The 27,042-nt window shown below is 46.4% G+C and overlaps 1 long non-coding RNA gene across 6 annotated transcripts in view; it reads left to right on the top strand.

The window, feature by feature from the left end:
• The first annotated feature begins 10,372 nt into the window (after positions 1-10,372).
• Positions 10,373-27,042, top strand: part of LOC144061167 (uncharacterized) — a 69,030-nt gene continuing 52,360 nt past the window's right edge. For 3 of the 6 annotated variants that reach the window (XR_013296126.1, XR_013296135.1, XR_013296117.1), the window contains exons 1-3: positions 10,373-10,662; positions 12,015-12,180; positions 13,585-13,648. This is a non-coding gene — a long non-coding RNA (uncharacterized LOC144061167). The remainder of the gene's footprint in view (positions 10,663-12,014; positions 12,181-13,584; positions 13,649-27,042) is intronic. The other 3 variants (XR_013296150.1, XR_013296113.1, XR_013296131.1) reach the window with 1 other exon arrangement.

Here is a 27,042-nt window from a genome sequence, read left to right as displayed (position 1 = left end):
GATTAAGGTCTGGAGACTGACTAGGCCACTCCATAACCTTAATGTGCTTCTTCTTGAGCCACTCCTTTGTTGCCTTTGCTGTATGTTTTGGGTCATTGTCATGCTGAAACACCCATCCACGACCCATTTTCAATATCCTGGCTGAGGGAAGGAGGTTCTCACCCAAGATTTCCCGGTACATGGCCCCATTCATCCTCCCCTCGATCCGGTGAAGTCGTCCTGTACCCTTAGCAGAGAAACAGCCCCAAAACATAATGTTTCCACCACCATGCTTGACGGTGGGGATGGTGTTCTTGGGGTCAAAGTCAGCTTTTTTTGCCCTCCAAACACGGCGAGTCGAGTTGATGCCAAAGAGCTCGATTTTAGTCTCATCTGACCACAGCACTTTCTCCCAAGCCTCCTCTGAATCATCCAGGTGCTCATTGGCAAACTTCAGACGGGCCTGTACATGTGCCTTCTTGAGCAGGGGGACCTTGCGGGCACTACAGGATTTCAATCCATTACGGCGTAGTGTGTTACTAATGGTCATCTTGGTGACTGTGGTCCCAGCTGCCTTGATATCATCAACAAGCTCCTGCCGTGTAGTTCTGGGTTGTTTCCTCACCTTTCTCATGATCCGGTTCACTCCACGAGGTGAGATCTTGCGTGGAGCACCAGACCGAGGGAGATTGATGGTCAATTGGTGTGTCTTCCATTTTCTAACTATCGCACCAACAGTTGACTCCTTTTCACCCAGCTGCTTGCTAATGGTCTTGTAGCCCATTCCAGCCTTGTGCAGGTCTACAATCTTGTCCCTGACGTCCTTAGACAGCTCTTTGGTCTTGCCCATTGTGGAGAGGTTGGAATCTGATGCATTGATTGATTCTGTGAACAGGTGTGTTTTTATACAGGTAACGGGAACTTAATTAGGAATACCAATTAAGTAAGAGGACTAATGTGTGTGCCTCCTGGTCACATGACCGGTCTGTGGGAGCCAGAATTCTTGCTGGTTGGTAGGGGGTGAAATACTTATTTTCCTCAATAAAAGACAAATAAATGTTTAAAATTAATATAATGTGATTTCCTGGGATTTTTTTTTAATATTCTGTCTCTCACTGTTAAGATGAACCTACCATGAAAATTATAGACCGTTCCTTTCTTTGTAAAGGGTCAAACTCACAAAATCACCAGGGGGTGAAATACTTATTTTCCTCACTCTATCTATCTATCTATCTATCTATCTATCTATCTATCTATCTATCTATCTATCTATCTATCTATCTATCTATCTATCTATCTATCTATCTATCTATCTATTATCTAACTGTGAGGTGTGGTTGCTTTCAGTGACAGTTCGAAAACAGCATATGGCATTCAATCAATCAATCAATCAAAAAGCCTATATTCTTTTTAATTATTGGTATTTGTCGGCTGCCCGGGTCCCTATCACCCACAAATAGCAGGGGCACATTGTATAGAATATGTATTGTGGTGATATTTATTTTTATTTTGTCTTCATGAGCATACTCAATATTGGAGTAATCCAAAAGTAATTCTGTTGCATTACTTTAATATTATGGTACTTGGGATTACGTTACTAACTACATTTTTTAGCTGGTAACTTGTAACTGTAATGGATTACATTTTAAAAGTAACCCTCCCAACCCTGTGGATAAGAATAGTACATTTCAAAACATAAAACACTCCTATTCTTCGCCATCTTCCTTTCTCACTTTCAGTAAGAAGATTCCCATGAAGCAAATAACTTACAATTTGCTCTATGAAGGATGAATACCGTATATTTTTCATGTAACGTAAAATAGTCCATTCTATTGCATAAAATGACGTTGGTGGTCATCTGGCAGTCGACCCCACCGACTCAAGCCTAGAAGCATCTCTCCTGTCAATACAAGCTGAGGAAACCATGCGTCCTATACCGCCCACACAATTTTACACAGGGGCCTCTGAGAGCATCCGTAGCAGCTGCATCACCACCTGGATGGGAAACATGCACCGCGCCAGATCGCAACACCCTGCAGCAGTTCACATTGATGGCTGTACACACCACCAAAGATACAAGTTCACCAAAATGCTTCATAAATTCATGGCTGCTCAACCACTAAAAATTCAGTAAGACTCCATCTGGATCAGTAAAAATGAGAACAAGCACTTTCCCTCACTATCAGGCTCTTCAACCGGATGATTCCATACACACTCACACACAGTATATGCACACACTTCTTGTGTGACAGTGTGCATTGAGGGAGAAGTGAAAGCTACTGTTTCTATACATCAAGCGAGTGTTGTTTCGACAGTATGTATCGAGGGAACCATGTAATATGGAGTGAGATGTTTACTTATTTAGAGTTCTCTGCTTAGTTCTCGCTTCATCCTTGACCCCCACCCCCCTATATTGTAACTTATTAACTCATTCACTGCCATTGTCGGCTATAGACGTCAAAAATTCATTTCAACTATTTCTATTAGTTTAAAATTTTCCCCCCACTTTTGTTAACAAGATTATTAAAACCTAGATTTTTTTAATTGTACTTTAAGAACAGATGTAAAATGTGTGATTAATCGTGAGTTAACTAGTGAAGTCATGCAATTAATTAAAATAAAAAAATTTAATCGCCCGACGCCCCTAATTTTTAATAATCTTTTCTTTTTTTTCTAATTGCATCAGGTGATTAACCTTTTTAATTGTAATTGTGACTTTAATAGTTCTAGGTTTTCATACTCTTGTTAACAAAAGTGGAAAAAATGTTCAACTAATAGAAATGGTTAAAATGAATTTCTGACGTCTATAGCCGTCAACAGCAGTGAATGAGTTAACTACTATGCACCATTTCATCTGACTACTATAGAATATATTATGTTTTCATCACGTGTACTTGAATGTTTATGAATCATATAGTCCCGCTCTAGAAAGCTAAAAACTACTGTAGAAAAGCTTCTAGCCCATTCTCCTCCTCTGCCTTGGAAACGTGATTTTCAGGCCAATTCAATCAATGTGCATTTGCAACACTGCATCGTTAAGACAATACCACAGAGACCTTTGTCATCGTTTGATGTTCAAAGTTATTGATGTTGCTGTCCTCCCAAACATCTTTTTGTTCTAGTTTTTTTCCTTCTGAGCTGCCCCCAGTGGCTGACACACACAGTGGTGGAAAATTGATTACAGCTTGAGGATTAAATTGAAGATAGGCACGACATTTGGTCCACATGTCCTTGAGCTAATGCATGATATCAACGCAGAGAAATAGTGCTTGATGTCAAAGAACCCCAGCTCTGGACAATAGAGATTACACTGTACGGGTTTTTGCCTGCTGGGTTATAAAAAGCAAAGATAATCCTCTCAGCAGTCTGGAAGATATTAGTCCTTTAGAAAGAATGTAAAGGTCACATTCACAGCAGATGAAGCTGCATTGACTTGAAATTTCCGTTTTCTATAGCGCTTGTCCTCATTAGGGTCACAGCCGCCTACCAAATAGCACATATAGACAATCAATCAATCACAAATGTTACATTTTTATTGCCGTAAGAAGGTTGGTTGATCTTTTCTCTGTGTATATGAGGTTAACTGAAGACTCTAAATTGGTTGTTAATGGCTTTGTGCCTTGTAATTGGCAGATGATCAACCCAGGTTGTGCACGAGTGTGCAGTCTGGATCAGCTTTTTAACTTTGCATACACATAGCAATTTGAAATGAGATCATATTTAAGATAAAGTCCATCCATCCATTTTCTATCATTTATCTGGGGTCCGGTCGCATTTGTTCCATTTGCAAGATGTTTGGAAATGGTTGTATTTTGCTGTAATGAATCCTCAATATTCAAATTCTCATACTGAAAAATTCCAATCATTCATTTTCTAAACCATTTATCTTTCCCAGGTTTGGGACTTTACTAGATAGCAATATAAATCAACTATGTGTCACGGCTTGTGAATGGAGGACCCAGATGCAGGGAGGTAGGAGAGCCACGGCAAGGATGCGGATAACGTAGTTTTAATTTACTAACAAAAGCAAACACAAAATCACGCTCACAGGCAGACAAAAGCAAACACAAAATCACGCTCACAGGCGGACAACAAACAAAACCAAAATCACGCTCGATGGCGGCAAAAAGGCAAGTCATGAGAAGCAGGAGAAAATTCTTGTGGGAGCGAAACCAGTCGGGACAGGAGAGTAGCGTCTCGAGGTAATCACCCGACACTCCTTGCTGTGTCCGTCAGGCTTTTATCCTGGCCTGATGGAATGATGGGCAGCAGGTGTGTATGGTGGGCTCCGCCCACCAGCTGTTTCCCCAGTGCCTGCAAGGGAACAGCTGACCCAAATCATGACACTATGTAATTTAATTATGTGATTTGTATGAGCTGGAGCATATCCCAGCTAATTTTTGGTAAAAGGCAGACTACACAAAGTTGTTTCATGCCAACTCACCCAGTGGGTTTAATCAAGACGATTTTGATTTGAATGAAACTTGACGTACTTGTTGATAGTGATGGCACCGCACTATATCTAAAATTTTAGGTCAAAGGGAGTGGAGTGGTATGGGAGCTATGACCTTGAATATTTTGGCAAAAAAGGGCGTGGCCGCCTTTCTTTGAACCCTTATATCTACTGGGTCAATCTTCACAAAACAGATATTGCTGGAAAGGGAATTCAACACTTATTCAAAATCTGTAATTGTTTAGATTGAAGATTGGTGCACATTTTAGTAACTTGATCTTTTGACCTAAATCATGTAAAAGTTTCAGAGATGTAATTTTTTATTGTTTAGCAATAATGAGTCAAAGTATCCATACGGCGTGCCATAGCTCCCAAACCGCTGCTCTGATTGACCTCAAATTTGAGATTTTGTGTTGTGCCATTACTATAAACAAGTACACCAAGTTTCATTGAAATCAAAATCTCCTTAGATAAACCCACTGGGTGATTTGGCGTGGAACCACCCTAGAGAAATGTCTATTGATTTAAACCAATGTTGAAGTCTAAATTGTGTTAAATGAATGTTACTATTAGTTGCGGCTTGCACATTTAAACTTCCCATGCTAGTGTGGCATTAATTCTGTGTGTCCACACATCAAATCTGCCTGTCAAGTGAAGAGGAGGAAGATACCCAATTTCTTCCACCGTGCATACAAAAACTGCAGAGGCTCTGTGCAACCCAAATGGCATAACAAATGCTGATGACTAATGGCAAAATAGCCTCACAGACATGCACCACCTGTTTACCAGGAGAGGCTCACTGATGCCAGCACCACAGTGATTTTTAGCTGGCATCTGGCTCCTCAGTGAAAATCAAGCAAATCTGCAAAGGGTGAAGGAGGGAATCTTTAAAATTTGTCCATAGTGGTGCAAAATTATTACACATTTTTATGTTCAAGATTATTATTTTTTATTTACGTTTGTCAAATGTTAGGTGTAATTAGCCTCTTGGATGGATGGATGGACAACCCAACACTTTGTAAGGCGACTACAAAAAATATATATATACCTTACATTTTAAAAAAGTATATATATATATATATATATATATATATATATATATATATATATATATACAGCCCGATCAGGGACCTCAAAGCCCAACCCCACGCCCCAAGTCAATGAGTACTTCTGAGTGGGAATGTAATTGGTAGGTAATATAATATGATAGGTAATATGAAATAATATAGGAAAATGGGTCTATTTTCTTCATGTAACAATCTAAAAAATATTGTAATTATGAATAATCCCTTCAACAATTGAAGTTTAATGTAATCAAGATTGTGATACCAGCGTGACACCGGTGAGGTGGTGATTAATATACTTTTGTAAGCTGTCATTGTTAGAAATGGTGCTGCGATTATTTTCGGTTTTAAAAATATACCCTCCACGAATTACAAATGCAGTGAGTAGAACCTGCATCATCATCTGTCGCATTGTTTTCCACATTCATGTGAGGTGAAAACAAAAATATCGTGGAAGCCATGGGAGCCAGAATCTATCCATTGGATTGGTTCAGGCATATTCAACTCCTGTCTAAGGTGGAAGCACATACAGTGCCATAAGCAGTATGAGCTGTTGCATTGTTTTTCACATCCCTGCCATTTGCTGTAACAAAAAAGAAACCACACACATGCATATAAACAAGGTAAATTGGTGTGAGACTTTAGTGAACTAAAAATGAGTCAGCTTGTTTCACACGATTTACAAATGGCTCCGATTTTCTGCTCGGCTGTCCAGCTGAAGTGTTCAGTGAAGCTGGAGGCATTTTCGGTACTAAATTGAGAGCGGAGCGGTGAGAAGTAATTCAGATTTTTTTTTTTTTTTGCCATCATTGATATAAAGAGCTTTTGTGAAAGTTCAGCCGTGTGCGGAAAAAGTCCAATCAATTATTATGTAGCCTGCTGATGGTTATATTCAATACCTTAACCACCACATAAGAACAGACCAGTTAAATGAATGTTCTGATAATGTTAAAACAATTACAATTTTGCTCAGAAAGTAAATCAAAGTTTGATCAGTAGTCATTTCACTTTTTGGAGAAAAAGAAATGGGGCCAGAGCACCTGGAGAGAATCAATGTCAACACTGGGAGAACATGCAAACGCCATACAGGAAGGCCGGAGACAAGATTTGTACCCTGAACCCATTGATTGAGAGACATGGCTAATTATATATATGATATAATTAGATATGTGACTTTGGTACTGTATTTGAGCAGTGTGGATTCTATGCCGGCTTCTTTCATGTGGTAATAAAAAACAGTGACTAAACAATATTTCCACACTAGAGTAATGCCGAAATGAAAGTAGTGGGTGGGGGATCTGCTGCATGGCAATGCCCAGCAGCAGTGCCCTTTTGTTTTCACCCCTTCTGAATGTGCACCCATCTATCTCACAGCATCTGAGTAAGAGAACCAGAATTCATTTGAATGTTTCAGGCACATCAGCCTCTTCAATTCTCATTTAAGGTAGAAACACACGCACATATTAACCCAACGTCAAAGTTCATGGTTTGCATTTTGTAGAAGATTCCGTATTCCTGAGAATAGAAAGAACTGCATTTTTCCTCACCTGAAATAGGGTTATTGATAAGAATACAATGTCATCAAGACGATTGTGTCTCATTGTGCTTATAACAGTTCTCATAATCAACAGCTATGGGACCTATCACATTCGCTGAACAAAAATCCTGATGATCACATTGTTGAGAAAGAAAGAAAGAAAGAAAGAAAGAAAGAAATAAAGAAAGAAAGAAAGAAAGAAAGAAAGAAAGAAAGAAAGAAAGAAAGAAAGAAAGAAAGAAAGAAAGAAAGAAAGAAAGAAAGAAAGAAAGACAAAAAGAAGGAAAGAAAGAAAGAAGCGCTGCCAATTCACTCCTGAACTAATGCTCTTTTCACGCACTGATGATTTTGTCAAATGTACACTAAATGGACACTTTGCTGAGTCTGACAAACTGTTTGACAATCTGATGAGCTTCAATTACAACGGAACAGTGGATATTTTGCAAGTGTATCACCTCTTGACATGATTTCTGTAAATGCTGAAAACAAATGATCTACTGTCATCTAGTGGACACAAGCATAAACGTCCATCTTTTTTGAACACCCTCCCTTGGTTTGTGAGTGTACGGGTTCAGACCAACTCCTTAAAACATAAAATCATCCAGTTCTGTAACGCATTATCCTCATCTGGGTTATTATAAGTGTGCTGGAGCATATTCCCTGGCTGACTTTGGGCAAGTACACTCTGGACTAGTCGCCATCTAATCACAGGGCACAAATGTCTTCCCCATTATGTGTTTAAAATGATTCTGAGGCCCTCTGAGTCTGACCAAGCATATTTACTATTTCTTATTGAAACCACTCTGGTCACAAAGATTCTTGCCTAGATGTCATCCATATAGGTCTATAAATAAGACCCATATGAACCCATTTGTTTCATGTCCTTCGAGAAAACAGTAGACCCAGATGGCCGAGAGGTTGTCCACAAGTCAGCTTTGGCGTCACCCACAGTTAAAAGAGGCTAAAGGTACATTGTCAAATAAGTACTGTAGGCCTACATATTTTTTTAGACACTACACATATAAATAGATTAGTAGTGGTTAATTAAAGTTCTGTTTGTTGCAGTTCATCTCAAAGTCTGTCGATTAAGGGGGGGGAGAAGAAAAAGTATGTTTAAAAAAAACGGTAATTTTGCGGCAACTGGGGCGCCAAGAAAAAAAATACAGTGAAATAACAGAAAACTACTTCTCATAAAAATAGATTCCCCCCATAATTAAAGTTTGTAGTAGTAGTAGTTTTATTTATTTATTTATTTTCCGGTTGTTTTTAATGTTTAATCAGAAAATTCTATTAGTTGTTTTCAATGACATGATCATTTGTTTAATGTAATAGAACAGTATATGACACAAAAATAATAATGCACCATCTTTCAAAACATGTTAAACAACTGGCAAAAAAAACAACTGATATTGGGTTTAAAATAGCAACAATTTACTGTTATGAAAATTCCTTACGATGCCCTCAAAACGCTTTACATTTTGACTACTCATTTACCTTCTGACACAGCATCAGGAGCAAATGGGAGTTCAGTATCTTGCTTAAAGGATACTTTGACATGGTCACAAAGGCCAGGGATAGAAACCACAACCTCCATCTATTTTCTTAACCACTTTTCCTCACAAGGATCGCGGGGGGCGCTGGAGCCTATCCCAGCTGGCTTCGGGCAATAGGCGGGGTACACCCTGAACTGGTTGCCAGCCAATCGCAGGGAACACAGAGATGAACAACCATACTCACAATCACACCTATGGACAATTTGGAGCGTTCAATTAACCTGCCATGCATGTCTTTGGAATGTGGGAGGAAACCCACGCAAGCACGGGGAGAACATGCAAACTCCACCCAGGAAGGCCGAAGCCTGGACTCAATCTCAGGTCCTCTGCACTGGAAGGCGGATGTGCTAACCAGTCATCCACCGTGCCGCCAGAAACCACAACCTAAAAAAAAAAAAAGAAAAAAAAGAAAAAAGAAACCACAACCTCAGGGATACTAGACGACCACAGCCATGCCGCTGCTGTTTCAGAGTGATTTTAGATTACATGAAATGTATACTTAGTTGGTAGTGCTCATGCCCCATAAGCAGAGGCAGCATCCCTATAAGTTCAAGTCCAATTCTTTGCTTTGCATATTATTCACACTGTCAAACTTTCCCTTTTCCCTGTATCTCATTAGATGTCCTTTCAAAATAAATGTCAATTAATGCTACCATCTAGGAAATTACAATAATTGTAGTTTTATTATAAAAACACTTGTCAATTAAATAATGTATGCATGAATAAAATTATTGAAACTTGAATTTTGGTCAGTTTTCTTTTTTCAGTAATATCAGTTTACATTGAATACAATAAAGCTGAAAAATATTATTTTTAAATATTATTTTACTATTAATTACAATGAAGTCTATTAAATAAAAGTATGCCTAACTTTAAGGTTATTAATTTCAGTAAAGGTGAACATTTTAGGCCATCAATTACATTAAAATGTAGAATAAAAGCTAATGAGTTCCACTATAAACATTTAAAAAATGTTAATGCATATCTTTAAAAACAACAGGCAGATTTGCACGAGCCTCCTAACAATAGAATGACAATGCTTAAAATTACTTGTTTGGATTTTTATTAACTTTCATAGAATATATAAAACAAAAGAGAAGAATAAAAGCTAATCATTTCCACTAAAATAATATTTATAAAAAAACTTTATGCATAACTTTAGAAATAATAACAGGCAGGCAATGAGAACTATGGCTATAATGACTTGTTTAGATTTGTATTGACTCATATCAGATAAAAGAAAACTGCTTTGCTCATTTAATGCCTTTGATTTCTTCTTTTTTTCTGGCCTTATGTTATGCCTTCGATTTCTCATTAAACGGAATTTAGAATGCTCATAAATCAAGGTTTGAACAGTTTAGGTATGTGAGTGATATTTCCTTACATCGGGTCGGGACTCGAACCTATTTCTGGCAAAGATGCGATTCCTCTCGCGAGACACGCAATGGTTCGGCGTTTCCACTATCCGCAGCTGGGCCCGGGAAAAGCCACGAGGCCTGCATTGAAGACAAATGACGGTACCACTGCCACCCAGAGCCCAGCTCGCTGTCTAGCTGTAAACTCGTACGCGTTTAACCCTTAAGATTGTTTAAAAATACCTTAAGTACAAATCATACGTAACACAGTATTCTGAAATGTAATTTTATTATTATATATTTTTTTCTCCATCACGACTTCCAGCCAATCCTGCTGCGTGACGTCTTCGGTACAGTTGTGCAGGCCGGGGAGCCGAAGGACCAGACCAGTGTTTTTCCATGACGTCACTCACTAGGCCGTCACACGCCAGCATCCCGAGTCTAGCTAGTACCCAGACCAGTATTTTTCCATGATGTCAATCACAACGACGTCACACACCAGTTTCCCGCGCATGACGCTTTATAATCCGGAAGTGAGCATTTGTTCGGTTTGACACTTGACAGTAAGGACACGTACCGAGGGGGATGCCGGCGAAATGTTTGTTGGACACGAGCGTTATTGCGGAAACGGTGGTTTGGGTGCGGATCTGCACCCAATAACCGCGGAAAAAAATGCGGAGAAACGGAATGGACGACGGAAAACAGCACATTTGGAAACCAGGTCGGTAGTATTTGTGTGTGTAAGTGTGTGGGCGGGTTTAGGTTGGCTGTGTCCAAATTCACAAGGCTCGGTCCGCGAAGGCCGAGTTTGTCGACCGTTGAGTACATCCCGGCGCGACTCGACTACACTCACGGAATTTATATATAAATGGCTTGTCAATGAGCCATTACCACTCCGTCTGTAGATCTGGTACCCTTACCGGTATTTACTCCATTAAGTCAACGTGTTACCGACAAGCAGCATTGACAGTCCATTCATATGTAAATCCGTGTCTTGTCGAGTATCGCCGGGGATTACGTCATACGGTCGACAAATTTGGCCTTCGGGGGACTCAACCATGAGAATTTGGACACAGAGAAAGTCCTTCGGCTGTGTTGTAGCGGGGTTGTTAGTCTTTGCAAATAATTATGGTAGATGGTCCAATGAAACAGATACCTTGACGCTTGTTTCGGAGTTTGTATCATTCTGCAAGTATCACGTAACCGATGACGTTCGAAGTTTCACACGTCTCAGTCTCATTTGTTTGACAGTTTGTTTTGGCGCGAAGTGCTAACTACCAAACTATTGAATAGTCTGTGCGTGTGTTAGTAATGGTGACCAGTATAAAAGTGGCGTTTGGGACCGTTTGAGATTGTGGGAAGAGGCTAGAAAATACGTCGACTTCCATCTATCCCCCCAATTTCCAATAATAATAATGATGATAATATATATTTTTTACATGCTTTTCAGTATTCATTAAATACATTTTAAAAACAGTTTATGATTGTAAATACTGTCATTTTGTCTGTTTTTTAAAGTATTTTTTTCTGCTGCTACCTGCTGTCCTTTTAGATCGATTATAGGCTGCCTTTTTATTTAGTACGCCCTACCGTCGACCTGTCTAGCTGGGCTAGCAGGGTTGTGAAGGGTAGGCTAACTTATTTTCGTATTTTTTGTTATTGTTTTTGTATTGTTATTCTCAGGTCACTTCCCTTTATAATACTGATGCCCGATTGGCCACAGTGCATGCGCATAGGGCTTTGCTGTTTGCAGCGTTGGGTGCCATATCCATATACCTCGAGGATCGCAATTGGTGAACCCTGCTTTAATATTAACAATTTTTAACTGCACAATCATTGCACCTTCAAGTAATCCACCCATTAGCTGTACACGTTTGGACTAAAAGTCTTGGCCTGCATGAAAGTGTTCAGGTTTCTCTTTGAACCAGACTGGTTCAAGCTTGAGTTCGACAATACGATACAATGCAAGTTAGACCCTTTTCCTAATATTTTATGTTACAATAATATAATTTATCTTGATTATTTTGGCTACAATGGTGACGTGTTTTCTAATTATACAGCCTCTATTTTCAGGAAAACATTTGGCGCCATTGGCAAGCACGATGATACTGCTGGAGACGGATGTCACTCTGTTCTGTAACAAATAAAGACAAGAGTGGAGTATCAAAATAGGACGACTACGCTTGCTTAACACCACAGAGAAGGAAGATGGATGGGTATGCGGCAATAACATATACAGGTAAAACCATCAATTTTGACCAATAGCCCGGCTGAAACGAGATAAAACATACTTTTTTCTTGCCTACTTTATTGACATTTGGCATTGACACTTTTCACATCAAACATGTGGTGTCAATTAGGGTTGAGCGATTATGGAAAATAATGTAATTGCGATTTTTCTTTCCACAAAATTTTCCGATTGCTATTTACTATGCGATTAAAAAAAAAAAAATTAGGTCCTGTTCTATTTTTCAACATACACAAATAAATCCATGTTATAAACATAAATCAACCAATGAGAAGCTTTAGAACTTTTATCTATAAACTTTTATCATAGAAGTGCAATTATTTTTAAGGTTCTGTACTTTCAAAAAGTCACAAAATTAATTAACACAAAATATGTGTACACTATATTCTCATTCAAATTTGAAAATAAAAAACTCTTTTGAATACCAATGAAAATATTAAATTAACTCAGTAATAGCAATTCATGAGCAAAATAAGTATAGCACTCTTAGCCACAAAAGTTGTTCTGTATAATTGTGAGTACCTCACAGTTTTTTTACTAGGAAAACCAGCATGTCAACTTATGCTGTTTTTAAAGATGAGCGCAAGTAACTTCAAGGTAATAATTTTTGCAATAAACACATTTTCAACCTCTGTCCCTCACACCCGGTTTATCTCTATCCCTTTCCCCCCTCCCTCCCGCTCACGCTGTCTCTCTCTCGCTCTCCCGCACACACGCATTGACCCTCTGCTCACACACACAGAAGTTGAAACACTGGTCGCTGGCGTTTTAGCCATAATGCAGCTGTCATTCAGTGCTGTGTGGTGTGGGTTTTTTTAAGCGCTGAAAAAGGTTCGTATTGTCCCCTCTTGAGGTAGCAACGAGAGGGAGGCAGATTCTGCACGATGCTTTACATTGCGTAGCGTCATTTTTATAGCCAAAATGCATCCACACAATTGCCTTGCTGGTACTAAACTTTCTGTTGCATCCGCCATTATAGCGTCGTGTTGAAGTCGCCTCTACACTTCCCTCCATCCTGGACAGTAGCACTCGGCCTCGCTCGGCCCCACCACTTTCCTCCCTACCCCGCGGCTCCTACCCCTCCCCTACTGAAATGACTCCAGCTAAGACGCACGCATGTTTTCAAACCGCAGTCAAATCGCAAATGCAATTAATCGTTCAGCCCTTGTGTCAATAGCGTAGTAGACACAGGTGTAATTAAATGTGATTATGGCCCTGGTCCATTTTTGTTTTAGCTGAGCCAGGGTGTGGATATTGTGCATAGTGGCACTCTGGCATGGCTGTGACAGTGTGAGACACTCAATAAAGTGTGACCTTAATTCATTTGGTAAAATACACCTGTGTGTACCCCACTATGACAATGCAACATGAATGCTGTGTAATGTGTCTATTTAGTTACAGAACCCTGAATGAAACTGCTGACCCTTCAGTCATGAGACAACCTACTCCAAATTCTGAGGTATAAATTCCCCTATAGAATTGATACCCTGTGATGCCATCCACTGTGTGTGTGAGGTGGGGCTCAGCAGATTTGCCAGAGGGGGAGACAGAGACAAAGTTGGAGGATATAAACTCAGGCATGCAATCTACTGTCGGGACGTGAAAAGTCTCCCCGCTCATGGAAAATGCATGGACACAGAGGCGTCTCTGTGGGCTGGGAGATTTGGGGCAATAACTAACCCATTATGAATGGGATGGGATGGCAGAAGGCTGGAAAATGTTTCAAAAGATGGCGAACTATGCCCGAGCAGGGCGAACCCAGAGGAAACTCTGGTGGAGGCCCGCAGTGGTCCTGTCGTTGTACCACTGGTAACGAGCTTGACCGGCCAACGTGATGCCCACAGGGTGTGTGTCTGATAAACCTCTCCCTGAAAAAGAGATCTGTTGCGTGGCGGTACAGGTGTTCGATGAAGGTGTCAGAAAGTGCACGGACAAAGAGGCGTCTCTGTGGGCTGAGTGAACTGGGGCAGTAACAAACCCATTACGAATGGGATGGTTTGGCAGACGGCCGGAAAATGTTGCGCGGGCGTGGAGCGGGACGTTAAAAGTCTCCCCTGCCCTTGGAAAATGCATGGACACAGAGGCGTCTCTGTGGGCTGGGAGATTTGGGGCAATAACTAACCCATTATGAATGGGATGGGATGGCAGAAGGCCGGAAAATGTTGCAAAAGATGGTGAACTATGCCCGAGCAGGGCGAACCCAGAGAAAACTCTGGTGGAGGCCCGCAGCGGTCCTGTCGTTGTACCACTGGTAACGAGCTTGACCGGCCAACGTGATGCCCACAGGGTGTGTGTCTGATAAACCTCTCCTTGAAAAAGAGATCTGTTGCGTGGCGGTACAGGTGTCCGATGAAGGTGTCAGAAAGTGCACGGACACAGAGGCGTCTCTGTGGGCTGAGTGAACTGGGGCAGTAACAAACCCATTACAAATGGGATGGTTTGGCAGACGGCCGGAAAATGTTGCGCCATCGTGGAGCGGGACGTTAAAAGTCTCCCCGCCCATGGAAAATGCATGGACACAGAGGCGTCTCTGTGGGCTGGGAGATTTGGGGCAATAACTAAGCCATTATGAATGGGATGGGATGGCAGAAGGCCGGAAAATGTTGCCAAAAGATGGTGAACTATGTCCGAGCAGGGCGAACCCAGAGGAAACTCTGGTGGAGGCCCGCAGCGGTCCTGTCGTGATACCGCTGGTAACGAGCTTGATCGGCCAACGTGATGCCCACAGGGTGTGTGTGTAATAAACCTCTCCCTGAAAAAGAGATCTGTTGCGTGGCGGTACAGGTGTCCGATGAAGGTGTCAGAAAGTGCACAGACACAAAGGCGCCTCTGTGGGCTGAGTGAACTGGGGCAGTAACAAACCCATTACGAATGGGATGGTTTGGCAGACGGCCGGAAAATGTTGCGCCGGCGTGGAGCGGGACGTTAAAAGTCTCCCCTGCCCATGGAAAATGCATGGACACAGAGGCGTCTCTGTGGGCTGGGAGATTTGGGGCAATAACTAACCCATTATGAATGGGATGGGATGGCAGAAGGCCGGAAAATGTTGCAAAAGATGGTGAACTATGCCCGAGCAGGGCGAACCCAAAGGAAACTCTGGTGGAGGCCCGCAGCGGTCGTGTCGTTGTACCGCTGGTAACGAGCTTGACCGGCCAACGTGATGCCCACAGGGTCTGTGTCTGATAAACCTCTCCTTGAAAAAGAGATCTGTTGCGTGGCGGTACAGGTGTCCGATGAAGGTGTCAGAAAGTGCACGGACACAGAGGCGTCTCTGTGGGCTGAGTGAACTGGGGCAGTAACAAACCCATTACAAATGGGATGGTTTGGCAGACGGCCGGAAAATGTTGCGCCATCGTGGAGCGGGACGTTAAAAGTCTCCCCTGCCCATGGAAAATGCATGGACACAGAGGCGTCTCTGTGGGCTGGGAGATTTGGGGCAATAACTAAGCCATTATGAATGGGATGGGATGGCAGAAGGCCGGAAAATGTTGCAAAAGATGGTGAACTATGCCCGAGCAGGGCGAACCCAGAGGAAACTCTGGTGGAGGCCCGCAGCGGTCCTGTCGTTGTATCGCTGGTAACGAGCTTGATCGGCCAACGTGATGCCCACAGGGTGTGTGTCTGATAAACCTCTCCTTGAAAAAGAGATCTGTTGCGTGGCGATGAAGGTGTCAGAAAGTGCACGGACACAGAGGCGTCTCTGTGGGTTGACTGAACTGGGGCAGTAACAAACCCATTACGAATGGGATGGTTTGGCAGACGGCCGGAAAATGTTGCGCCGGCGTGGTGCGGGACGTTAAGTCTCCCCTGCCCATGGAAAATGCATGGACACAGAGGCGTCTCTGTGGGCTGGGAGATTTGGGGCAATAACTAACCCATTATGAATGGGATGGGATGGCAGAAGGCCGGAAAATGTTGCAAAAGATGGTGAACTATAACCGAGCAGGGCGAACCCAGAGGAAACTCTGGTGGAGGCCCGCAGCGGTCCTGTCGTTGTACCGCTGGTAACGAGCTTGACCGGCCAACGTGATGCCCACAGGGTGTGTGTCTAATAAACTTTTTCCTGAAAAAGAGATCTGTTGCGTGGCGGTACAGGTGTCCGATGAAGGTGTCAGCAAGTGCACGGACACAGAGAAGTCTCTTTGGGCTGAGTGAGCTGGGGCAGTAACAAACCCATTACGAATGGGATGGTTTGGCAGACGGCCGGAAAATGTTGCGCCGGCGTGGAGCGGGACGTTAAAAGTCTACCTGCCCATGGAAAATGCATGGACACAGAGGCGTCTCATTGGGCTGAGAGATTTGGGGCAATAACTAACCCATTATGAATGGGATGTAATGGCAGAAGGCCGGAAAATGTTGCCAAAAGATGGTGAACTATGCCCGAGCAGGGCGAACCCAGAGGAAACTCTGGTGGAGGCCCGCAGCGGTCCTGTTTTTGTACCGCTGGTAACGAGCTTGACCGGCCAACGTGATGCCCACAGGGTGTGTGTCTAATAAACCTCTCCCTGAAAAAGAGATCTGTTGCGTGGCAGTACAGGTGTCCGATGAAGGTGTCAGAAAGTGCACGGACACAGAGGCGTCTCTGTGGGTTGAGTGAACTGGGGCAGTAACAAACCCATTACGAATGGGATGGTTTGGCAGACAGCCGGAAAATGTTGCGCCGGCGTGGAGCGGTACGTTAAAAGTCTCCCTTGCCCATGGAAAATGCATGGACTCAGAGGCCTCTCTGTGGGCTGGGAGATTTGGGGCAATAACTAACCCATTATGAATGGGATGGGATGGCAGAAGACCGGAAAATGTTGCAAAAGATGGTGAACTATGCCCGAGCAGGGCGAACCCAGTAAGAACTCTGGTGGAGGCCCGCAGCGGTCCTGTCGTAGTACCGCTGGTAACGATCTTGATCGGCCAACGTGATATCCACAGGGTGTGTGTCTAATAAACTTCTCCCTGAAAAAGAGATCTGTTGCGTGGCGGTACAGGTGTCCGATGAAGGTGTCAGAAAGTGCACGGACACAGAGGCGTCTCTGTGGGCTGAGTGAACTGGGGGAGTAACAAACCATATACGAATGGGATGGTTTGGCAGACGGCTGGAAAATGTTGCGCCGGCGTCGAGCGGGACGTTAAGTCTCCCCGCTAATGCAAAATACATGGACACAGAGGCGTCTCTGTGGGCTGGGAGATTTGGGGCAATAACTAACCCATTATGAATGGGATGGGATGGCAGAAGGCCGGAAAATGTTGCCAAAAGATGGTGAACTATGCCCGAGCAGGGCGAACCCAGAGGAAACTCTGGTGGAGGCCCGCAGCGGTCCTGTTGTTATTCCGCTGGTAACGAGCTTGATTGGCCAACGTGATGCCCACAGGGTGTGTGTCTAATAAACCTCTCCCTGAAAAAGAGATCTGTTGCGTGGTGGTACAGGTGTCCGATGAAGATGTCAGAAAGTTCACGGACAAAGAGGCGTCTCTGTGAGCTGAGTGAACTGGGGCAGTAACAAACCCATTACGAATGGGATGGTTTGGCAGACGGCCGAAAAATGTTGCGCCGGCGTTGAGCGGGATGTTAAAAGTCTCCCCTGCCCATGGAAAATGCATAGACACAGAGGCGTCTCTGTGGGCTGGGAGATTTGGGGCAATAACTAACCAATTTTGAATGGAATGGGATGGCAAAAGGCCGAAAAATGTTGCAAAAGATGGTAAATTATGCCCGAGCAGGGCGAACCCAGAGGAAACTCTGGTGGAGGCCCGCAGCGGTCCTGTCGTTGTACCGCTGGTAACGAGCTTGATCGGCCAACAAGGTGCCAACAGGGTGTGTGTCTAATAAACTTTTCCCTGAAAAAGAGATCTGTTGCGTGGCGGTACAGGTGTCCGATGAAGGTGTCAGCAAGTGCACGGACACAGAGAAGTCTCTTTGGGCTGAGTGAGCTGGGGCAGTAACAAACCCATTACGAATGGGATGGTTTGGCAGACGGCCGGAAAATGTTGCACCGGCGTGGAGCGGGATGTTAAAAGTCTTCCCGCCCATGGAAATTGCATGGACACAGAGGCGTCTCTGTGGGCTGGGAGATTTGGGGCAATAACTAACCCATTATGAATATATTGGGATGGCAGAAGGCCTGAAAATGTTGCAAAAGATGGTGAACTATCCCCGAGCAGGGCGAACCCAGAGGAAACTCTGGAGGAGGCCCGCTGCGGTCCTGTCGTAGTACCGCTGGTAACGAGCTTGATCGGCCAACGTGATATCCACAGGGTGTTTGTCAAATAAACCTCTCCCTGAAAAAGAGATCTGTTGCGTGGCGGTACAGGTGTCCGATGAAGGTGTCAGAAAGTGCACGGACACAGAGGCGTCTCTGTGGGCTGGGAGATTTGAGGCAATAACTAACCCATTATGAATGGGATGGGATGGCAGAAGGCCGGAAAATGTTGCCAAAAGATGGTGAACTATGCCCGAGCAGGGCGAACCCAGAGGAAACTCTGGTGGTGGCCCGCAGCGGTCCTGTCGTTGTACCGCTGGTAACGAGCTTGATCGGCCAACAAGATGCCCACAGGGTGTGTGCCTAATAAACTTCTCCCTGAAAAAGAGATCTTTTGCGTGGCGGTACAGGATTCTGATGGTGTCAGAAAGTGCACGGACACAGAGGCGTCTCTGTGGGCTGAGTGAACTGGGGCAGTAACAAACCTAATACGAATGGGATGGTTTGGCAGACGGCCGGAAAATGTTGCGCCGGTGTGGAGCGGGACGTTAAATGTCTCCCCGCCCATGGAAAAACCATGGACATAGAGGCGTCTCTGTGAGCTGGAAGATTTGGGCTAATAACTAACCCATTATGAATGGGATTGGACGGCAGAAGGCCGGAAAATGTTGCAAAAGATGGTGAACTTATGCCCGAGCAGGGCGAACCCAGATGAAACAAAGGTGAAGGCCCGCAGCGGTCCTGTCGTTATACCGCTCGTAACGAGCTTGACCTACCAACGTGATGCCCACAGGGTGTGGGTCTGATAAACCTCTCCCTGAAAAAGAGATCTGTTGCGTGGCGGTACAGGTGTCTGATGAAGGTGTCAGAATGTGCACCGACACAGAGAAGTCTCTGTGGGCTGAGTGAGCTGGGGCAGTAACAAACCCATTACGAATGGGATGGTTTGGCAGATGGCCGGAAAATGTTGCGCCGGCGCGGAGCGGGACGTTTAGTCTCCCTGCCCATGGAAAATGCATGGACACAGAGGCGTCTCTGTGGGCTGGGAGATTTGGGGCAATAACTAACCCATTATGAATGGGATGGGATGGCAGAAGGCCGGAAAATGTTGCCAAAAGATGGTGAACTATGCCCGAGCTGGGCGAAACCAGAGGAAACTCTAGTGGAGGCCCGCAGCGGTCCTGTCGTTGTACAGCTGGTAACGAGCTTGACCGGCCAACGTGATGCCCACAGGGTGTGTGTCTGATAAACCTCTCCCTGAAAAAGAGATCTGTTGCGTGGCGGTACAGGTGTCCGATGAAGGTTTCAGAAAGTGCACGGACACAGAGGCGTCTCTCTGGGCTGAGTGAACTGGGGCAGTAACAATCCCATTACGAATGGGATGGTTTGCCAGACGGCCGGAAAATGTTGCGCCGGCGTGGAGCGGGACGTTAAAAGTCTACCCGCCCATGGAAAATGCATGGACACAGAGGCGTCTCTGTGGGCTGAGTGAACTGGGGCAGTATCAAACCCAATACGAATGGGATGGTTTGGCAGACGGCCGGAAAATGTTGCGCCGGCGTGGAGCGGGACGTTAAAAGTCTCTCCGCCCATGGAAAATGCATGGACACAGAGGCGTCTCTGTTGGCTGGGAGATTTGAGGCAATAACTAACCCATTATGAATGGGATGGGATGGCAGAAGGCCGGAAAATGTTGCAAAAGATTGTGAACTTATGCCCGAGCAGGGCGAACCCAGAGGAAACTCTGGTGGAGGCCCGCAGCGGTAGTGTCGTTGTACTGCTGGTACCGAGCTTGACCAGCCAACGTGATGCCCACAGGGTGTGTGTCTGATAAACCTCTCCCTGAAAAAGAGATCTGTTGCGTGGCGGTACAGGTGTCCGATGAAGGTGTCAGAAAGCGCACGGACACAAAGGCGCCTCTGTGGGGTGAGTGAACTGGGGCAGTAACAAACGCATTACGAATGGGATGGTTTGGCAGACCGCCGGAAAATGTTGCGCCGGCGTGGAGCGGGACGTTAAAAGTCTCCCCTGCCCATGGAATATGCATGGACACAGAGGCGTCTCTGTGAGCTTGGAGATTTGGGGCAATAAGTAACCCATTATGAATGGGATGGGATGGCAGAAGGCCGGAAAATGTTTCAAAAGATTGTGAACTTATGCCCGAGCAGGGCGAACCCAGAGGAAACTCTGGGGGAGGCCCGCAGCGGTAGTGTTGTTGTACCGCTGGTACCGAGCTTGACCAGCCAACGTGATGCCCACAGGGTGTGTGTCTGATAAACCTCTCCCTGAAATAGAGATCTGTTGCGTGGCGGTACAGGTGTCCGATGAAGGTTTCAGAAAGTGCACGGACACAGAGGCGTCTCTGTGGGCTGAGTGAACTGGGGCAGTAACAAACCCATTACGAATGGGATGGTTTGGCAGACGGCCGGAAAATGTTGCGCCATCGTGGAGCGGGACGTTAAAAGTCTCCCCGCCCATGGAAAATGCATGGACACAGAGGCGTCTCTGTGGGCTGAGTGAACTGGGGCAGTAACAAACCTAATACGAATGGGATGGTTTGGCAGACGGCCGGAAAATGTTGCGCCGGCGTGGAGCGGGACGTTAAAAGTCTCCCCGCCCATGGAAAATGCATGGACACAGAGGCGTCTCTGTGGGCTGGGAGATTTGAGGCAATATCTAACCCATTATGAACGGGATGGGATGGCAGAAAGACGGAAAATGTTGCCAAAATATGGTGAACTATGCCCGAGCAGGGCGAACCCAGAGGAAACTCTGGTGGAGGCCCGCAGCGGTCCTGTCGTTGTACCGCTGGTAACGAGCTTGATCGGCCAACAAGATGCCCACAGGGTGTGTGTCTAATAAACTTCTCCCTGAAAAAAAGATCTTTTGCGTGGCGGTACAGGTGTCCGATGAAGGTGTCAGAAAGTTCACGGACACAGAGGCGTCTCTGTGGGCTGAGTGAACTGGGGCAGTAACAAACCAAATACGAATGGGATGGTTTGGCAGATGGCCGGAAAATGTTGCGCCGGCGCGGAGCGGGACGTTTAGTCTCCCTGCCCATGGAAAATGCATGGACACAGAGGCGTCTCTGTGGGCTGGGAGATTTGGGGCAATAACTAACCCATTATGAATGGGATGGGATGGCAGAAGGCCGGAAAATGTTGCCAAAAGATGGTGAACTATGCCCGGACAGGGTGAACCCAGAGGAAACTCTGGTGGAGGCCCGCAGCGGTCCTGTCGTTGTACCGCTGGTAACGAGCTTGATCGTTCAACGTGATGCCTACAGGGTGTGTGTCTAGTAAACATCTCCCTGAAAAAGAGATCTGTTGCGTGGCGGTACAGGTGTCCGATGAAGGTGTCAGAAAGTGCACGGACACAAAGGCGCCTCTGTGGGGTGAGTGAACTGGGTCAGTAACAAACGCATTACGAATGGGATGGTTTGGCAGACGGCCGGAAAATGTTGCGCCGGCGTGGAGCGGGACGTTTAAAGTCTCCCCTGCCCATGGAAAATGCATGGACACAGAGGCGTCTCTGTGAGCTGGGAGATTTGGGGCAGTAAGTAACCCATTATGAATGGGATGGGATGGCAGAAGGCCGGAAAATGTTGCAAAAGATTGTGAACTTATGCCCGAGCAGGGCGAACCCAGAGGAAACTCTGGTGGAGGCTCGCAGCGGTCTTGTCGTTGTACCGCTGGTAACGAGCTTGATCGGCCAACAAGATGCCCACAGGGTGTGTGTCTAATAAACTTCTCCCTGAAAAAGAGATCTGTTGCATGGCGGTACAGGTGTCCGATGAAGGCGTCAGAATGTGCACGGACACAGAGAAGTCTCTGTGGGCTGAGTGAGCTGGGGCAGTACCAAACCCATTACGAATGGGATGGTTTGGCAGACGGCCGGAAAATGTTGCGCCGGCGTGAAGCGGGACGTTAAAAGTCTCCCTGCCCATGGAAAATGCATGGACACAGAGGCGTCTCTGTGGGCTGGGAGATTTGGGGCAATAACTAACCCATTATGAATGGGATGGGATGGCAGAAGGCCGGAAAATGTTGCAAAAGATGGTGAACTATGCCCGAGCAGGGCGAACCCAGAGGAAACTCTGGTGGAGGCCCGCAGCGGTCCTGTCGTTGTACCACTGGTAACGAGCTTGACCGGCCAACTTGATGCCCACAGGGTGTGTGTCTGATAAACCTCTCCTTGAAAAAGAGATCTGTTGCGTGGCGGTACAGGTGTCCGATGAAGGTGTCAGAAAGTGCACGGACACAGAGGCGTCTCTGTGGGCTGAGTTAACTGGGGCAGTAACAAACCCATTACAAATGGGATGGTTTGGCAGACGGCTGGAAAATGTTGCGCCATCGTGGAGCGGGACGTTAAAAGTCTCCCCGCCCATGGAAAATGCATGGACACAGAGGCGTCTCTGTGGGCTGGGAGATTTGGGGCAATAACTAACCCATTATGAATGGGATGGGATGGCAGAAGGCCAGAAAATGTTGCAAAAGATGGTGAACTTATGCCCGAGCAGGGCGAACCCAGAGGAAACTCTGGTGGAGGCCCGCAGCGGTCCTGTCATTGTACCGCTGGTAACGAGCTTGATCGGCCAATGTGATGCCCACAGGGGTGTGTGTCTAATAAACCTCTTGCTGAAAAAGAGATCTGTTGCGTGGCGGTACAGGTGTCCGATGAAGGTGTCAGAAAGTGCACGGACACAGAGGCGTCTCTGTGGGCTGAGTGAACTGGGGCAGTAACAAACCCAATACGAATGGGATGGTTTGGCAGACGGCCGGAAAATGTTGCGCCGGCGTGGAGCGGGACGTTAAAAGTCTCTCCGCCCATGGAAAATGCATGGACACAGAGGCGTCTCTGTTGGCTGGGAGATTTGAGGCAATAACTAACCCATTATGAATGGGATGGGATGGCAGAAGGCCGGAAAATGTTGCCAAAAGATGGTGAACTATGCCCGAGCAGGTGGAACCCAGAGGAAACTCTGGGGGAGGCCCGCAGCGGTCCTGTCGTTGTACCGCTGGTAACGAGCTTGATCGTTCAACGTGATGCCTACAGGGTGTGTGTCTAGTAAACATCTCCCTGAAAAAGAGATCTGTTGCGTGGCGGTACAGGTGTCCGATGAAGGTGTCAGAAAGTGCACGGACACAAAGGCGCCTCTGTGGGCTGAGTGAACTGGGGCAGTAACAAACCTAATACGAATGGGATGGTTTGGCAGACGGCCGGAAAATGTTGCGCCGGCGTGGAGCAGGACGTTAAAAGTCTCCCCGCCCATGGAAAATGCATGGACACAGAGGCGTCTCTGTGGGCTGGGAGATTTGAGGCAATAACTAACCCATTATGAATGGGATTGGATGGCAGAAGGCCGGAAAATGTTGCCAAAAGATGGTGAACTATGCCCCGAGCAGGGCGAACTCAGAGGAAACTCTGGTGGGGGCCCGCAGCGGTCCTGTCGTTGTACCGCTGGTAACGAGCTTGATCGGACAACAAGATGCCCACAGGGTGTGTGTCTAATAAACTTCTCCCTGAAAAAGAGATCTTTTGCGTGGCGGTACAGGTGTCCGATGAAGGTGTCAGAAAGTTCACGGACACAGAGGCGTCTCTGTGGGCTGAGTGAACTGGGGCAGTAACAAACCAAATACGAATGGGATGGTTTGGCAGATGGCCGGAAAATGTTGCGCCGGCGCGGAGCGGGATGTTTAGTCTCCCTGCCCATGGAAAATGCATGGACACAGAGGCGTCTCTGTGGGCTGGGAGATTTGGGGCAATAACTAACCCATTATGAATGGGATGGGATGGCAGAAGGCCGGAAAATGTTGCCAAAAGATGGTGAACTATGTCCGAGCTGGGCGAAACCAGAGGAAACTCTAGTGGAGGCCCGCAGCGGTCCTGTCGTTGTACAGCTGGTAACGAGCTTGACCGGCCAACGTGATGCCCACAGGGTGTGTGTCTGATAAACCTCTCCCTGAAAAAGAGATCTGTTGCGTGGCGGTACAGGTGTCCGATGAAGGTTTCAGAAAGTGCACGGACACAGAGGCGTCTCTCTGGGCTGAGTAAACTGGGGCAGTAACAATCCCATTACGAATGGGATGGTTTGCCAGACGGCCGGAAAATGTTGCGCCGGCGTGGAGCGGGACGTTAAAAGTCTACCCGCCCATGGAAAATGCATGGACACAGAGGCGTCTCTGTTGGCTGGGAGATTTGAGGCAATAACTAACCCATTATGAATGGGATGGGATGGCAGAAGGCCGGAAAATGTTGCAAAAGATTGTGAACTTATGCCCGAGCAGGGCGAACCCAGAGGAAACTCTGGTGGAGGCCCGCAGCGGTAGTGTCGTTGTACTGCTGGTACCGAGCTTGACCAGCCAACGTGATGCCCACAGGGTGTGTGTCTGATAAACCTCTCCCTGAAAAAGAGATCTGTTGCGTGGCGGTACAGGTGTCCGATGAAGGTGTCAGAAAGCGCACGGACACAAAGGCGCCTCTGTGGGGTGAGTGAACTGGGGCAGTAACAAACGCATTACGAATGGGATGGTTTGGCAGACGGCCGGAAAATGTTGCGCCGGCGTGGAGCGGGACGTTAAAAGTCTCCCCTGCCCATGGAATATGCATGGACACAGAGGCGTCTCTGTGAGCTTGGAGATTTGGGGCAATAAGTAACCCATTATGAATGGGATGGGATGGCAGAAGGCCGGAAAATGTTGCAAAAGATTGTGAACTTATGCCCGAGCAGGGCGAACCCAGAGGAAACTCTGGTGGAGGCCCGCAGCGGTAGTGTTGTTGTACCGCTGGTACCGAGCTTGACCAGCCAACGTGATGCCCACAGGGTGTGTGTCTGATAAACCTCTCCCTGAAATAGAGATCTGTTGCGTGGCGGTACAGGTGTCCGATGAAGGTTTCAGAAAGTGCACAGACACAGAGGCGTCTCTGTGGGCTGAGTGAACTGGGGCAGTAACAAACCCATTACGAATGGGATGGTTTGGCAGACGGCCGGAAAATGTTGCGCCATCGTGGAGCGGGACGTTAAAAGTCTCCCCGCCCATGGAAAATGCATGGACACAGAGGCGTCTCTGTGGGCTGAGTGAACTGGGGCAGTAACAAACCTAATACGAATGGGATGGTTTGGCAGACGGCCGGAAAATGTTGCGCCGGCGTGGAGCGGGACGTTAAAAGTCTCCCCGCCCATGGAAAATGCATGGACACAGAGGCGTCTCTGTGGGCTGGGAGATTTGAGGCAATATCTAACCCATTATGAATGGGATGGGATGCCAGAAAGACGGAAAATGTTGCCAAAATATGGTGAACTATGCCCGAGCAGGGCGAACCCAGAGGAAACTCTGGTGGAGGCCCGCAGCGGTCCTGTCGTTGTACCGCTGGTAACGACCTTGATCGGCCAACAAGATGCCCACAGGGTGTGTGTCTAATAAACTTCTCCCTGAAAAAAAGATCTTTTGCGTGGCGGTACAGGTGTCCGATGAAGGTGTCAGAAAGTTCACGGACACAGAGGCGTCTCTGTGGGCTGAGTGAACTGGGGCAGTAACAAACCTAATACGAATGGGATGGTTTGGCAGACGGCCGGAAAATGTTGCGCCATCGTGGAGCGGGACGTTAAAAGTCTCCCCGCCCATGGAAAATGCATGGACACAGAGGCGTCTCTGTGGGCTGGGAGATTTGAGGCAATAACTAACCCATTATGAATGGGATTGGATGGCAGAAGGCCGGAAAATGTTGCCAAAAGATGGTGAACTATGCCCGGACAGAGTGAACCCAGAGGAAACTCTGGTGGAGGCCCGCAGCGGTCCTGTCGTTGTACCGCTGGTAACGAGCTTGATCGTTCAACGTGATGCCTACAGGGTGTGTGTCTAGTAAACATCTCCCTGAAAAAGAGATCTGTTGCGTGGCGGTACAGGTGTCCGATGAAGGTGTCAGAAAGTGCACGGACACAAAGGCGCCTCTGTGGGGTGAGTGAACTGGGTCAGTAACAAACGCATTACGAATGGGATGGTTTGGCAGACGGCCGGAAAATGTTGCGCCGGCGTGGAGCGGGACGTTTAAAGTCTCCCCTGCCCATGGAAAATGCATGGACACAGAGGCGTCTCTGTGAGCTGGGAGATTTGGGGCAGTAAGTAACCCATTATGAATGGGATGGGATGGCAGAAGGCCGGAAAATGTTGCAAAAGATTGTGAACTTATGCCCGAGCAGGGCGAACCCAGAGGAAACTCTGGTGGAGGCCCGCAGCGGTCTTGTCGTTGTACCGCTGGTAACGAGCTTGATCGGCCAACAAGATGCCCACAGGGTGTGTGTCTAATAAACTTCTCCCTGAAAAAGAGATCTGTTGCATGGCGGTACAGGTGTCCGATGAAGGTGTCAGAAAGTGCACGGACACAGAGGCGTCTCTGTGGGCTGAGTTAACTGGGGCAGTAACAAACCCATTACAAATGGGATGGTTTGGCAGACGGCTGGAAAATGTTGCGCCATCGTGGAGCGGGACGTTAAAAGTCTCCCCGCCCATGGAAAATGCATGGACACAGAGGCGTCTCTGTGGGCTGGGAGATTTGGGGCAATAACTAACCCATTATGAATGGGATGGGATGGCAGAAGGCCAGAAAATGTTGCAAAAGATGGTGAACTTATGCCCGAGCAGGGCGAACCCAGAGGAAACTC

This window comes from Vanacampus margaritifer, chromosome 1, assembly GCF_051991255.1.
Source record: "Vanacampus margaritifer isolate UIUO_Vmar chromosome 1, RoL_Vmar_1.0, whole genome shotgun sequence".
Classification (NCBI taxonomy): domain Eukaryota; kingdom Metazoa; phylum Chordata; class Actinopteri; order Syngnathiformes; family Syngnathidae; genus Vanacampus; species Vanacampus margaritifer.
This window is presented reverse-complemented; position numbering and strand designations above follow the sequence as displayed.